Genomic DNA, 15,184 nt, shown 5'->3' on the forward strand with positions numbered 1-15,184 from the left:
GCCGACGTCAACACGGGCGACCAGGCATCCCTGAACCTCAACGGGGTAGCCCACCGCAGATTACGAGAGCTGACGGACTGCGCCCAACCGGCCTCTCGAGAAGACCCGCGAGCCGAATGAGACAGACTGACCAGATACGACGATGTCACAAAGATGCACCAACAAGCTAGAAGAACATTCCCACCACCACACAGAGATCTAAACAGAGCACCATCGGTGGCCTTATGTCAACTGCAAACAAATATCTTCCCGAACCCGTTTCGGCTCAAACGGACATTCCTTGAAGTACACAAAGATGACACATGTAAGATATGCAAACAAGTCACAGCTACACTCAAACACATGTAAGATATGCAAACAAGTCACAGCTACACTCAAACACATGCTGTAAGAATGAAACGCTCAACGCAACAACGAGTTAAACTCTGAGTCCTTATCGCTGAGGTGGGCCGCCGCTCTGCGCAGCTCCGACCGCGGCGACCAACACTGGGTCGTCCAGCAGGTTCACAAGATCTCGACGTCCCGTCGTGGGGGACTTGAGCCCGAGTCGCCAAAATCCTGCCGGACAATTCTATGAAGTTGTTACAAACCAACAAAGTAAAAGCTCTGCCACTTATAAAAACAGATGTATCAGATATGAAAATACCAGCATCGTCATGCTATGAAATAAACATTGCAATTGAAATATGGAACTCGGATTACGAACGTTATGAACTTTAAAGATATGATTGAGCGGAAAACATCTTTCCAGAAAATATGATCGACTTATTTATGAGTTTCAATTTCAGACTTATCCGTTAAGTTTTAGAGTAATCGTATGTGATTTTTTTCATGAGTGCGACCGTTATTATTTGCGAATCCCTATGTGGAGAGGAACTGCCGGTGCGAATTAAAGGCGCCACCATCTTCTACGCATCATACGTTTTAAAAAGCAAGCAGATTAAAGCTGCACCCAGTATTCAAGATAACCATAAGTACGCTTATGGAAAATGAGCAAGCCCCAAACTTTACGTCACCAATTCACTGTTTTCCTGTTTTACCTCTTGGTATTACTCTCATGCTATTATAATAATAAGAACGACATTGTTAAGCCTTGAAATGGCAGCCTCTTGTCCTTCCTGGAAATTTCAGACATGGCCCCGTTCTGACCATGTTCAGCTCGCGTGAGAGGGAACACACTCTACGTGTTGTGTTGGCATTTTTCGATGGCTAGTCTCTGCATGTGTTTAGCGCACGTTAGACCTGTGTACTCGTTACATCGTAATAAAACAGGAATGGGAAGGCGAAAGAGGTTCACAGAAGAAGGAAGACGACATGGGCAAGCGCTCAATGTTTAAGCGAATTGCCCAAGGACAGATGAGGCTATATACTAGGCGACAGACATCAGCATTATGGGAAATGAAATGAACCTTGGACCATCCCCTACCTCCCCTACCGGGAACAGGAGTACACACGAAGCTTGCGCAACCCTAGGGGAAGGGTCGGTTATAGTTTTCTTTAGCGTTTGAGACACATTATGCCACTACCGGGAAGAGGAGTGCAAACGAAGCTCCGCGACTGTTTGCTGTCGTAATTCCTCGGCTTCGCGCTCCCTCGCGGCGAGGTCGGCACGTCGACGACGAGCCCTTCCTCGAGCGAGTTCCCGGTGGCGTTCATCAAACATCGCGTCTTCTTCGGCTGAACGCACGATGCGCGGCCCGCTCCCGTTGCCGTTGCTTCAACGCAGCCTGCTCTTCGGCAGAACGAAGCAAACGCGACCTCCCCATCTGACTGCCGTGCCTGAACTGCGAGGAAACAGCGGAAGCGAGGCGAGCTAACACGCAATCACGCCCTTTCCCCCTCTGAAGGGAGGGGATGCCTGTGACTGACTCGCGCCTTGCGCTGCGTCTACTTAGTCATGCATATAAAACATGTGGGCTACCTATAAACATAAACATCATGTGGGATAAACATCATGTGGGCCACCTTGTGCACATACGGCACAGCCACCGTATGTGCACAAGGTGGCCCACAATCTGAAAAAGGTAGCGAGCAGACATGGCGTCCCGCTAGTGTTTTCAGCCCCAAGGAAGCTCGGAAGCCTTTGCTCCCAAATCGCCAAAAGAAAAGAAAAAAGAAGCGAAAAAGGCTGTGGAACCAAACATGGGCGACCTTTCATGAAGTGTGCCGAAGGGGTTGTCTACGAGATCCCCCTTTCGCGCGGTCGTTCCTATATAGGCAAGGCCGGGCGCTGTGTTAATGAGCGTGTCAGGGAGCATGAAAGAAATGTTTAGCAAATGAAAAAGGGCCCAAATTTGCCTAAGCACATCGGGACCTGTTCCTCACGCTCTTGTGAACCACGTTTTTCAGATGTGCGGATTCTTGCCCGAAGTACATATACTAGAGCAAGGGAACTGGTTGAAGCCTATCGCATAGGCAAGAAAGGCAGCTTGTGCGTGAGCGATACTTCGATATCATTATATAAGGCCGAGATGAGGTTTCTTGAGCGTGGTGCGTCATGAATGTTTTATTAGATGCGTGAAAGAATAAAGGCGCCCTGTCCCGTTTTCTTCTCTTGAGTGTGTCTGTTTATTTGGCGTCTTCATATCTTATAATGAATAGCTACCAACTAGCCCAACAAGAAGTGCTTTTAATATAAAACCCCCTTTAAAGGGCACGCATGACGACCCGACAGTGGCTGACACTATGCCTCTGAACATGGACGCGTTCGGCTGCAAGATGTCGAGCTCTGCAAGAGCGGTTTCAGCGGCCGCGTCTGGCCGTGGTAAAAGGACTTCTGTCACCCCACCGGGCTATCGGTACGTGCTACCGACTTTGCCATCAAGCAAAACTATGAAGTGTAAGAACAAACTATGTTTGTTCTTACACTCCGACGCTGCCGGGAGGACATTCCCCCTCGAAGGTTTCCGTGACCCGCTGCAAGAACTCGGTGCACTGAAAGACGTGGCCGGTAAAGGGCCCTTCGAAATGACGCATGTGTGGCTCATCAAGCTACGAACTCTACAGGTGAAGGAAGTGCTGGTTAACGCGGGTGGTCTGGAGGTAAAAGGGCACTTTTGCGCCGTCATTGACCCTCTACAGCAAGACATCACACTCTAAGTGCACTGGGTTTCATGCTACGTTACCGGGGTGAAGAGTGCTTTCGACCACTACGGCGAAGTGAAACTGGTTCGACAAGAGGTGACGGACTTCGAGCGAGCCGAGTCACCACGCGCATTGTGCGGATGACGCTCCGAGAGAACACCGGGCGCTCTGCCACATTTGTTCAAGGCCTTTGGTGCCTCAGTGCTTGTCTTCGTTTTCGCGAGAGCTCCAATTTGCCTTCGGTGTTGACACAAAGGACACATTAGAAGAGACTGTAGAGTGCTCAGTGCCTGGAATCCGGCAATGAAGCACATGATTGCGTGCGTACGCAGGCAAGAGTTACGGACAGCAGGCAACCTGACGACGAGGGTCTCGAATTTATGGAGGTAACGGAGAATCGGCAGCGTCCTTGGAAACGCAGGTTGAACAAGTGGCACGCGTATGCACCAATAAAAGTGAATGACCGGCTAAGTTTCTTTCAAGAAATATCGCAGTACCTGAAAACAGACAGTTTGATACTGTTAGGAGGTTTCAATTGCGTTTTGAACTCGGACGCTCGTTCGAGTGATCTGATAAGAGCGGCGTCTTTCTGAGGGGGGCCATTGGTAGAGCCCTGTTGGAAGACATTGCACATTACGCGAATGGGGGCAATAATCATTATACTCATTTTCAAGGCAATAACCATGCAAGGTTAGGCAGAACTTACCTTTTGCAAGAATTTCCACACTGTGTGATGATTACAAGGTGTTGAACATAACATTTACCGAGCATTGTTTAGTTGCCTTCACCATAGGGAAAGAGATCACCGCGAAACATAGAATGAAATGGGAAGCATCGAAATGAAATGCGAAACTGTTAAAAGACGATCAATTTCTGAAAAGTGTACGAACAGAAATTGCTGAAGCAAATTTTGACTGAAAAAGTATGGGGTGAGCGACGGAAGATGTTTAAAGAAGCCGTAAAAATGAACGCCATAGAGCGAGCAGTATAAATACGTTTTGAAGAGCGCCAAGATGAAAATAACCTTTATGGAAGAAATAAGGGAAATAAAGAATAAAATTCAGGCTATCGACACGGGAAAACACCGTGGCGCACTTGTTCGTGCATGAACGCAAAAGATCTTGGCTGATGAAATGCCAACAAAGCCTGCTTTGGGAACTGAGAAAGAGTATGCGAGGGGAAACGAAATAGGTGAGATTGAATACAAAGGGAAAATATCTAGAGATGCCGAAGAAATCAATTATGCCTTTGAGGAATATTAGAGAGAGCCCTTCAAGTGTAGAATACCGAGCAAGCCTGGGTATGAAAGCCATTTTCTAACCGCTCTACCTAGATTAGACGCTAAAGAAACAGAAAGTTTATCAGTAAATATCACAGCAAAGGAGATAGAAATGGCCATTGAAGACCTTAACCCTGGAAAATTGCGAGGACCTGATGGCTTAACAGAAGCTTTTCACACAAAGCCTTCTGTTCGCAGAAAGCCATCGTGTTAGAACGTGTTTTTAAGGAGGTGTATCAAGAAGGTCGTCTGCCACCATCTTTTAAAAGGGCGTATACAGTCTTAATACCAAAAAGCGACGACGCGAATAAACTTAACAAAGCCTATTGATAAACACTGAGGCCGCATGTTTCAGCTTCGCTGGTTAATCATCTGTACTGAGTGCTTGGGCGGCGATTTTTTTCTCTATGAACGTTGCTAGCTATTGCTGCGCCCCATCTTACCGTCAAAACTTACCTGACTAGAGAGGGAACGACCCACGAGTGAACGCGGCATTCTTCCCCCGCCATGCAGGCAGTCGGCACAAAATAGAAACCATAGATTGACGCCGTCTTGTCCATAGAGGTTCTTTCAATTCTTTATTAAGTATACCTCCGTATACATTATACGGAGAGTAATATCTGGATCTTTAGCAGGATCCGCACGCACGTACGCACACACGCAGGCACGCACGCATGCACACACACACGTACACACGCGCACACACACACACACACACCTTCATTTTGGAGGCCTTAATTAGATTATGTATTCTAAAGGCCTACACGCCGAATGGAAAATATTTTGCAATTCCTGCAGATTGTCTCCGTTTACATTTGCCTGCAAAATATGTTCACAAAATCGGTGATGTGGCTCGTTGGAATTATCGTCTTGAATTTGCTCAGCGGAACTATGTTAAATCCATTTGAATAGATAAACTAGTGAAAAGGATTAAAGTGCAAGCAGTCTTTGATGCAGTATCACCAGTCTTGAAATCCGTGCACAATATTTTCTCGTGCATATCAGTAAACTGTACCATGGAACCACGCCATACATGAAAAGCACAAAACATTTTGAAAGGCTAGAGTACGAAGGATCTTTTAGTGTACTGACACTATTGTTCATCTGAACTCAAAACTTACCACTGTGTCGACAATACAGATTAGGTATCGATTACAACGAACGGATGTTGCAAAAGCCGAGTGTGAACTGACGAGTTTTCCTCCTCGTATCTCGGATGCGTGTATTTATACGCTGCGTGATTACAGGTGTCCACGTTGTTGAACTGTGGTACGCTTATCACAGCATCTTAACAATTTCTGAGTTGTGGTCAAGCGCCGCTAGCTCATCAAGTAGAATAGCTTCCGCATATCATTGCAATAGTGTTTGAGTAGAGCTTTATATCTGCTCGTTCGCCGGCCCTGATTGAATTCCTGGTGCATATTTTTCGGTAAAATGGGGTTTGAATCTTGCTCCTAATCTCTCTGGCCAACGCAACCTTGGGTCTTTGTAGCTCGTGAACGTTTCTGCCGCCTGCTGTGCTCGGGCGCGCAAGCATTGTTCATCGCGCAGCTTGCGAACACCGGGTTTGCCGAACACTTCCGTAAAGGTTGTCTTGAAGACTGACCATGTGAGTACGTCACTTTCGTGGTTGTGAAACCGGAGTTGGGCGACACCAGCGAGATAAAAGATGACGTGGGTTAACTTCGCTGGATCATCTCACTTGTCGTGCGCTCTCACCCGTTTATATGACACAAACCAGTCTTCTACGTCTTGGTCGTCTGCACCGCTGAAGATCTTGGGGTCTCGTTGTCCTGGAACGCCGGTGCAGGTAACGGACTGTGGCGTCGGCGCCGTTTGGGATGAGCTGTCGGTCATGGCGGGCGGTAGCGTTCTTGATCGCAGCTCCAGGGTTTCAAGCGACCGGGTTTGAGTCCCAGCACCTCCACCAATTGAGAAGAGGTTTATTGGCGGCTCCTGATACAAAGGAACAGCGACCGGGAACGGCGACGCAGCCCGAAGCACTGTCCAAAAAAGACGCCGGCAATCGACAGCGCGAGCCGAGCCGCGCGTTGGCGATGCGGCCGTGCCGCGAGACGCGTATTCTTCTTCACACTGGTTATGGTAATTAATTCGTAATTTATCGTGTATACTACTGCCACTCTTGGCGCCGGTTAGTCTTTCCAAAGGAGCTGTCTGCTGAGCTTCAATCAATTCTTCTAAGGTGTTATGCATGCCCAGCTGCATTAATATCTCAGTACTGGTGCTTTTGGGCAAGCCTATGACCTGCTTAAAAGCTTTCCTTATAAGTGTATTGACTTTGTCCTCTTCTGCCTTGTACCAGTTAAGGTACGCGGCTACGTAAATGATGTGGCTTATAGCAAAAGAGTGAATGAGCTTAACATTGCTAGCCTCCTTCATTCCCTGATACAGGAATTCTATAGCATTAACGAGAGGGTGGCAGGTCTTGTTGTGAAAATTAATAAGAGGTACAAAATGAAGGTTGTACAGCCCTACGCCGCTACATCCAGTCATGATGACCAGGAAGTCGAAAGCTTCTATGAAGACGTGGAATCGGCGATAGGTAAAGTCAAAACAAAATACACTATATTGATGGGCGACTTCAATGCCAAGGTAGGCAAGAAGCAGGCTGGAGACAAGGCAGTGGGGGAATACGGCATAGGCACTAGATTAGCAGGGAAGAGTTATTAGTAGAGTTTGCGGAACAGAATAGTATGCGGATAATGAATACCTTCTTCCGCAAGCGGGATAGCCGAAAGTGGACGTGGAGGAGCCCGAACGGCGAGACTAGAAATGAAATAGACTTCATACTCTGCGCTAACCCTGGCATAATACAAGATGTGGACGTGCTCGGCAAGGTGCGCTGCAGTGACCATAGGATGGTAAGAACTCGAATTAGCCGAGACCTGAGGAGGGAACGGAAGAAACTGGTACATAAGAAGCCGATAAAGAGTTAGCGGTAAGAGGGAAAATAGAGGAATTCCAGATCAAGCTACAGAACAGGTATTCGACTTTAACTCAGGAAAAGGACCTTAGTGTTGAAGCAATGAACGACAATCTTGTGGTCATCATTAAGGAGTGTCCAATAGAAGTCGGTGGTAACTCCGTTAGACAGGATACCAGTAAGCTATCGCAGGAAACGAAAGATCTGATCAAGAAACGCCAATGTATGAAAGCCTCTAACCCTACAGCTAGAATCGAACTGGCAGAACTTTCGAAGTTAATCAACCAGCGTAAGACAGCTGACATAAAGAAGTATAATATGGATAGAATTGAACATGCTCTCAGGAACGGAGGAAGCCTAAAAGCAGTGAAGAAAAAACTAGGAATTGGCAAGAATCAGATGTATGCGTTAAGAGACAAAGCCGGCAATATCATTACTAATATGGATGAGATAGTTCAAGTGGCTGAGGAGTTCTGTAGAGATTTATACAGTACCAGTGGCACCCACGACGATAATGGAAGAGGGAATAGTCTAGGAGAATTTGAACTCCCACAGGTAACACCGGAAGAAGTAAAGAAAGCCTTGGGAGCTGGGGAGGATCAGGTAACAGCAGATTTGTTGAAGGATGGTGGGCAGATTGTTCTAGAGAAACTGGCCACCCTGTATACGCAGTGCCTCATGACTTCGAACGTACCGTAATCTTGGAAAAACGCTAACATAATCCTAATCCATAAGAAAGGGAACGCCAAAGACTTGAAAAATTATAGACCGATCAGCTTACTGTCCGTTGCCTACAAAGTATTTACTAAGGTAATCGCAAATAGAATCAGGAACACCTTAGACTTCTGTCAACCAAAGGACCAGGCAGGATTCTGTAAAGGCTACTCAACAGTAGACCATATTCACACTATCAATCAAGTGATAGAGAAATGTGCAGAATATAACCAACCCTTATATATAGCTTTCATTGATTACGAGAAAGCGTTTGATTCAGTCGAAACCTCAGCAGTCATGGAGGCATTGCGGAATCAGGGTGTAGACGAGCCGTATGTAAAAATACTGAAAGATATCTATAGCGGCTCCCCATCCACCGTAGTCCTCGATAAAGAAAGCAACAAAATCCCAATAAAGAAAGGCGTCAGGCAGGGAGATACGATCTCTCCAATGCTATTCACAGCGTGTTTACGGGAGGTATTCAGAGACCCGGATTGGGAAGAATTGGGGATAAGAGTTAATGGAGAATACCTTAGCAACTTGCGATTCGCTGATGATATTGCCTTGCTTAGTAACTCAGGGGAGCAGCTGCAATGCATGCTCACTGACTTGGAGAGGCAAAGCCGAAGGGTGGGTCTAAAAATTAATTTGTAGAAAACTAAAGTAATGTTTAACAGTCTCGCAAGAGAACAGCAGTTTACAATAGGTAGTGAGGCACTGGAAATGGTAAGGGAATACATCTACTTAGGACAGGTAGTGACTGCGGATCCGGATCATGAGACTGAAATAATCAGAAGAATTAGAATGGTCTGGGGTGCGTTTGGCAGGCATTCTCAGATCATGAACAGCAGGTTGCCATTATCTCTTAAGAGAAAAGTTTATAACAGCTGTGTCTTACCAGTACTCACGTACGGGGCTGAAACGTGGAGGCTTACGAAAAGGGTTCTACTTAAATTGAGGACGACACAACGAGCTATGGAAAGAATAATGATAGGTGTAACGTTAAGGGATAAGAAAAGAGCTGATTGGGTGAGGTAGCAAACGCGAGTTAATGATATCTTAGTTGACATCAAGAAAAAGAAATGGGCATGGGCAGGACACGTAATGAGGAGGGAAGATAACCGATGGTCATTAAGAGTTACGAAATGGATTCCAAGGGAAGGGAAGCGTAGCAGAGGGCGGCAGAAAGTTAGGTGGGCGGATGAAATTAAGAAATTTGCAGGGACAACATGGCCACAATTAGTACATGACCGCGGTAGTTGGAGAAGTATGGGAGAGGCCTTTGCCCTGCAGTGGGCGCAACCAGGCTGATGATGATGATGATTTATTAACCAATATATGTTATTTTATTTATTGAATCATATTACCACCCGATTCGTGGCCTATCCCCCTCAGTAGGTTTGTGCCATTAACTGAGGCTTCATCATCATCATCATCATCATCATCATCATCATCATCATCATCATCATCGGGCTAGACGCGGCCGCGATGTTCGCCGGTCCCGCCGCAGTGTTCAATGCGCCCGCTTCGATAACCAGGCAGGCTTATAAAAGAAACGCGGCCGCTCATGGCATCTCAGCCGCCACAGGAGGAATTGTGCCAAGTGCTACAGGTGACATTTAACCCCTTCCGTGCCAAGACAGAATCCCTAATTCTGACCGAAAATTGCAAGTTACTTCTGAAGTTGCCAACATACTTTACTTGCTCCGCCGGAATAAATTCGCTCCTCCATGCGTACCGTGCCTCGCCGCCGCCCCGCGTAGGGTGCCTTGGTGCGCGCACTCTGTAGCCCGTGTGCGGACCTGAAGCGCGACAAAGCACCGAGATGAAAGCAGCTCGTCCACGGCATTGCTAGCAACTGCAAAGCATGGCCGGCGAGCTCGTTCCTTCGTGAAATGGCGCAGCCCACTGTGGGGGATCGTCGACGAATCGGGCGGATCAGATGAAACGGAATAATCATCTTGTAAATGTGAGTTAAAATGTGTACTGTTAAAGATATGAATGATCAAATATCTAGAAATTACAGTAAAGAATATGTGAGCGTAAGAAGTAAAAAGAACAATTTCAGCATAAAATTCTTTTTGTTTCGCGCAGAAATTTGCAGAGGGCTTCACGAACGTTCCTGTTCCTACAACTCGGCACAGTAGCCCCTAAAGAAAGAAGAGTAAAATTCAAGTCAAGGTTTTGGAAGGGTTCTAAAAAGATCTTCTTTTGAATAATGAACCGACAACATGCTAAAAAGAAGTGTTGGATAGATTCACCCTCATTGCATAAAGGACACAGATGTGGGCTTGGTAGCTGTGCCACAACGCAGTTCACTTACCCATTGATCCAAACAATGCAGGTGTTCTTCATAGCTGTCGTTCGCCTGCTGCTCCCTGACCTGGCAATCCCTCCGCTGGACCCCTCTTGGAACGGCACCTTCCCGCCTGGCAATGGCCCCTCCCCCACTTCACCTTGGACCGCCCCATCGAAGTTGGCATCACCACTGCAAGCACCTATACATCACCGACGACCGTCGACTGCACCTTGTGCGCTAAGTAGCTGTGCCACAACGCGGTTCACTTACCCGTTGAGCCAAACAATGCAGGTTAGTAAGCACACTAGCCTCTATGCAAAAAAATTACTTTCTAGTGCGGCTGCCAAACCCGCAGTGTCTTGTCGCTGTCATTACCAAGTGTTCTCTTGCTGGTTGCTCTGTACTACTGTTGTTATCGGGCAACATCGAAACTAACCCTGGTCCCGAAATGGACAAAAACCCTCGCAGAACTCCAAAAAATTGGTACTTTCCAAAACAAACTGATACCTGAAGTTCAAGAACTAAAAACGAGCTCCTAACAACTGAAAAAGTGTTATCGGACCTTAACAAGCGCATGAGTGAAATGGAACGACACTACCAGAGCCTGTTGCCACTGCGAGCACACCTTGTGGCAATTCAAGCCGACACAAGATCGACCCGAAACAAATAGATCGCGCGCATCGTCTCGGACGCCATACAAATGATCGCTGCCGCCCAATAATTGTTAAGTTCACGTTCTACAAAACCAAGGAAAACGCCCTTGCAAATGCCCGAAAATTTAAAGGAACCAATTGCAGTGTTGGTGAAGATTTTTCCCTCACGGTTCGTACTGCCCGTCGCCACCTAGTTGCTTTCGCCAAGCAGAAATCAGAAAATTTTCAAATGCGTTTCAAAACCTTACACATGCACTCGAAGCGCTACATTTTTGACCATGCATCGCAATCAGTCAAAGAAATCGCATTGCGATCACCGCACGCTAACAGTAAGCTGAACCACCCCCGAATCAAATCACGGAGCGATGCTTCTTTTTCTGTAATCTTCACGAATATTCACAGTCTCATACCGAAGCGTCAACTGCTGTCTAATCTTGTGGCATCTTCCAACAGCAATATAATGATAGTCACAGAAACATGGCTTACAGATGAAGTAACACACGCCGAAGTGCTTTCGGATCTGCCGGATTTTCAGTTATTCCGCATCGACCGCAAACGCGGCCGAGGATGCCGTGTGCTAATCGCTGTAGGCTGTCATGTTTGGAGTCGGGCATGAATTAGATGGTAGCTGGCCCATGCCGTCGTCCAACTTATCCCCGCTGAGGACGTTGTTGAAGGGAAGGACTGCTTCTCATCGAGAACTAGGAATATGGGTTTATTTACAGTATCTACATAAGGACGTTGCAGTTCATCAGTCTAACATGACTGCGAGAGAAAGCACACTCAGCAGCCGCACAACAGCTGCTTATAAACACTCTGTCCTCCCTAGATCCCTAGATCCCTAGGAACCGCGGCAGGTGATGAAGGCTTCCATGGTCTCTTCGGGGAAGCTCACCACGCTCGCAGCTGCAGCTGGCTGAGAAATCTTTGCTTGTCGGCACCTCTGCAGGCCGTTCCTAACAAGGCCTAGAAATATCAGGTTCTGTTTTGAGCATTCAATCTGACATTGAAATTTTGCGGCTAATTTGTCGCGCTTCACCTCAAACAGTTCTACTCGAGGTGTGTTACAGGCCGCTGAACACTATTTCAAATTTTTCACGTGGTCTAAACAATATGGACACACTCACGACCGTTCACCCTAAGGCTCATATTTTACTTTTTGTTGACTTCGACTTTCCTAAAATTGTTTGGCATAACCCGACACACTCGTCAGCAAACCCTCGCGAAGTAAGATAGTTTATTGACATTTGTTTGAATTTTAACCAAACTCAACTACTATCAGAGCCCACGGCATTGCTGGCGATTGTGATAACACCCTAGATTTAATACTAACCAACCATCTTGATTGCTTGTCCTCAATTTCATATTTACCCGAAATTAGTGATCACAAAGTAATACGTGCAGGTTTTTCCTTCTCCTTTCAACAACGTGATAAAATCAAGAAAACAATTACGTTATATGATAAAGGTAATTATGACGCCATAAACAACGCGCTCAGAAACTTCTTTCCGGTTTTCGAAGGTTACTTTTCTACTCGATCCGTGCATAAAAACTGGGTGATATTTAAACATAAAATTAATGAACTGACTAGCAAATTTATTCCCAAAGTATCATTCCATTCCACGCCACAGAAACCCTGGTTCACAAACAAACTGAAAAAAAATTCGAATAGAAAGAAACGTCTTTTTCGCGCAGCGAAAGTGAAAGAAACACCCGAAGCTTGAGCGAAATACAACAAAGCAGAAAAAGAATATACAGGCGCAATAAGTAACGCAAAATACACGTTTTTGAACCGAGATCTACCAAGTATGCTAGCAGATAACACGCGAAAATTCTGGCAAGTCGTAAACCGTCACTCCACTTGCACCATCAGCCTTACTAACGAATCAGGACACGTATTCACAGATAAGCAATGCGCCAATGCCTTTAACACCGCATTTTCGTCCATACTCACCAAAGAATCAAGCGCAACTCCCCCCCCCCCCCCCCCCGCGCTGTTGACATCCAGTACGTGTTCCATCAAATTTTGCACAGATGGTATGTCGTCTATAATTCAAAATATGAAACTGTCTTCGTCAGGTGGCATTGATGCAATTAATTCCAAATTAATACCATCGCCCCATTAATTAATTCCATAATACCATCGCCCCATTATTGTGTTTGCTTCATGCACAGTCACTTTCCACCGGCAACCTTCCAGATGACTGGAAAATGGGCAAGGTCGCTCCGATCTACAAGCCAGGTGATAAAAGCTCTCCACTGAACTACCCACCAATTTCTCTAACAAGCGTCCCGTGCAAAATCATGTAACATGTCATCTACTGTGAGATTGTAAACTTTCTAGATTCTAACAACTTCTTTCACCCCAGCCAGCATGGCTTTCGGAAAGGATTCTAGTACAAAACGCAACTAGTAATTTTTCTTCACACCCGCCGTGGTTGCTCCGTGGCTATGGTGTTGGGCTGCTGAGCACGAGGTCGCGGGATCGAATCCCGGCCACGGCGGCCGCATTTCGATGGGGGCGAAATGCGAAAACACCCGTGTGCTTAGATTTAGGTGCACGTTAAAGAACCCCAGGTGGTCAAAATTTCCGGAGTCCTCCACTACGGCGTGCCTCATAATCAGAAAGTGGTTTTGGCACGTAAAACCCCAAATATTATTATTAATCTTTCTTCACGACCGGCATGCTAACCTTGACAACAACTTACAAACTGATGCCATCTTTCTAGATTAGGCAAATGCATTCGACACAGTCCCCTACCAAAGACTTATGCTAAAATTATCCCAGTTAAACTTGGACCCTAACGTACTAAAATGGATCGAAGCATTCCTAACTAACTGTTCTAAATTCGTGCATGTCATTAACAAATCTTCCGACTGTCTCAAAGTAAAATCAGGTGTACCTCAATGTTCAGTAATCGGCCCCCTTCTATTCGTAATATACATTAACGACTTACCCCTTAGTGTATCTTGCAAAATCTGAATGTTTGCTCACGACTGCGTAATCTACCGCATGGTAAATAACACCTATGACCAAGTAACCCTATAGGAAGACCTTAACCACATTCAAGAATTGTGTGAGAAGTGGCTTCTATCTCTTAGCTAGAACAAATGCAAGCTTTTTTTCCTTTTCCTGCCGTAAAAACTCCTTACTTTCTTCACATAATATCGCAAACGTCCCTGTAGAGTCAGTATCATCGTTCAAATATCTACGTGTCACACCGTCTAACGATCTCACTTGGAATGCGCATATAACTAATATCATTTCATCCGCTAACAAAATACTGGGCTTCCTAAAACGTCACCTACGTCATGCGCCCCAGCACGTAAAGTTGCTCGCGTACCAGTGACTCATCAGATCGAAATTCGAATATGCCTCCGCCGTATGGAATCCGCAACCAAACATATCTCATAAACGATCTCGAGTCAGTGCAAAATCGCGCCGCCTGATTCCTTCCTTCCCTATAGTCCTACGATATCAGCGTTCCATCCTGAAACGCACAATACGGGTTATCATCACTCTCTGTTCGCCGTCGTATCGTCACCCTTTCCCTCTTCCATAAAATTTTTCATTCTTCACTGCACCTAGCGCCTTTACACCATCCCCCTACATACATTTCACACCGCACCGGCCATACATGCACTTCAAGTGTCCCGTTTTCGCACCAGAACTGTCACTTTTTCCGCCTCTTTTTCTTCCCCGTGCAGCCAAAGATTGGGACGACCTTCCCACGTCTATTGTTTCCATCACCTGCCGATCAAGTTTCATTGCAAACTTAACAAATAACCTCTGTTGTTAAAACGAACGCGTCCAAATGTATTTTTATGTACAAACCACCCCTTATGTAATAGCCCCGAGTGGGGTCCTTAAGGAAACAAAAAATGAAATGGAAAGAAATGAAATATAGCCAACATAAAACAGTGGAGGTAAAAGTTCAATGGTGTTATGGCTGGCGTCTAGAACCGCGTGCAGAAAGGACTTTCACCCACCCTGCCTCGTTGAAATGAAGCGTGACTTCTCCTGCTACGGTTGGCACCTTGTGCAGAAAGGACTTTCACCCACCATGCCTCGTCGAAATGAAGCGTGACTTCTGTTACGGTTGGCACCTCGTGCAGAACGGACTTTCACCCGCCATGACTCTTCGAAATGAAGCGTGACTTCCTAATTCGCCATGGTCATCTCGAGTGTCTGCCGGTCTGGCGGAAGCCCC

Source organism: Dermacentor variabilis, chromosome 3 (genome assembly GCF_050947875.1).
Source record: "Dermacentor variabilis isolate Ectoservices chromosome 3, ASM5094787v1, whole genome shotgun sequence".
NCBI lineage: Eukaryota > Metazoa > Arthropoda > Arachnida > Ixodida > Ixodidae > Dermacentor > Dermacentor variabilis.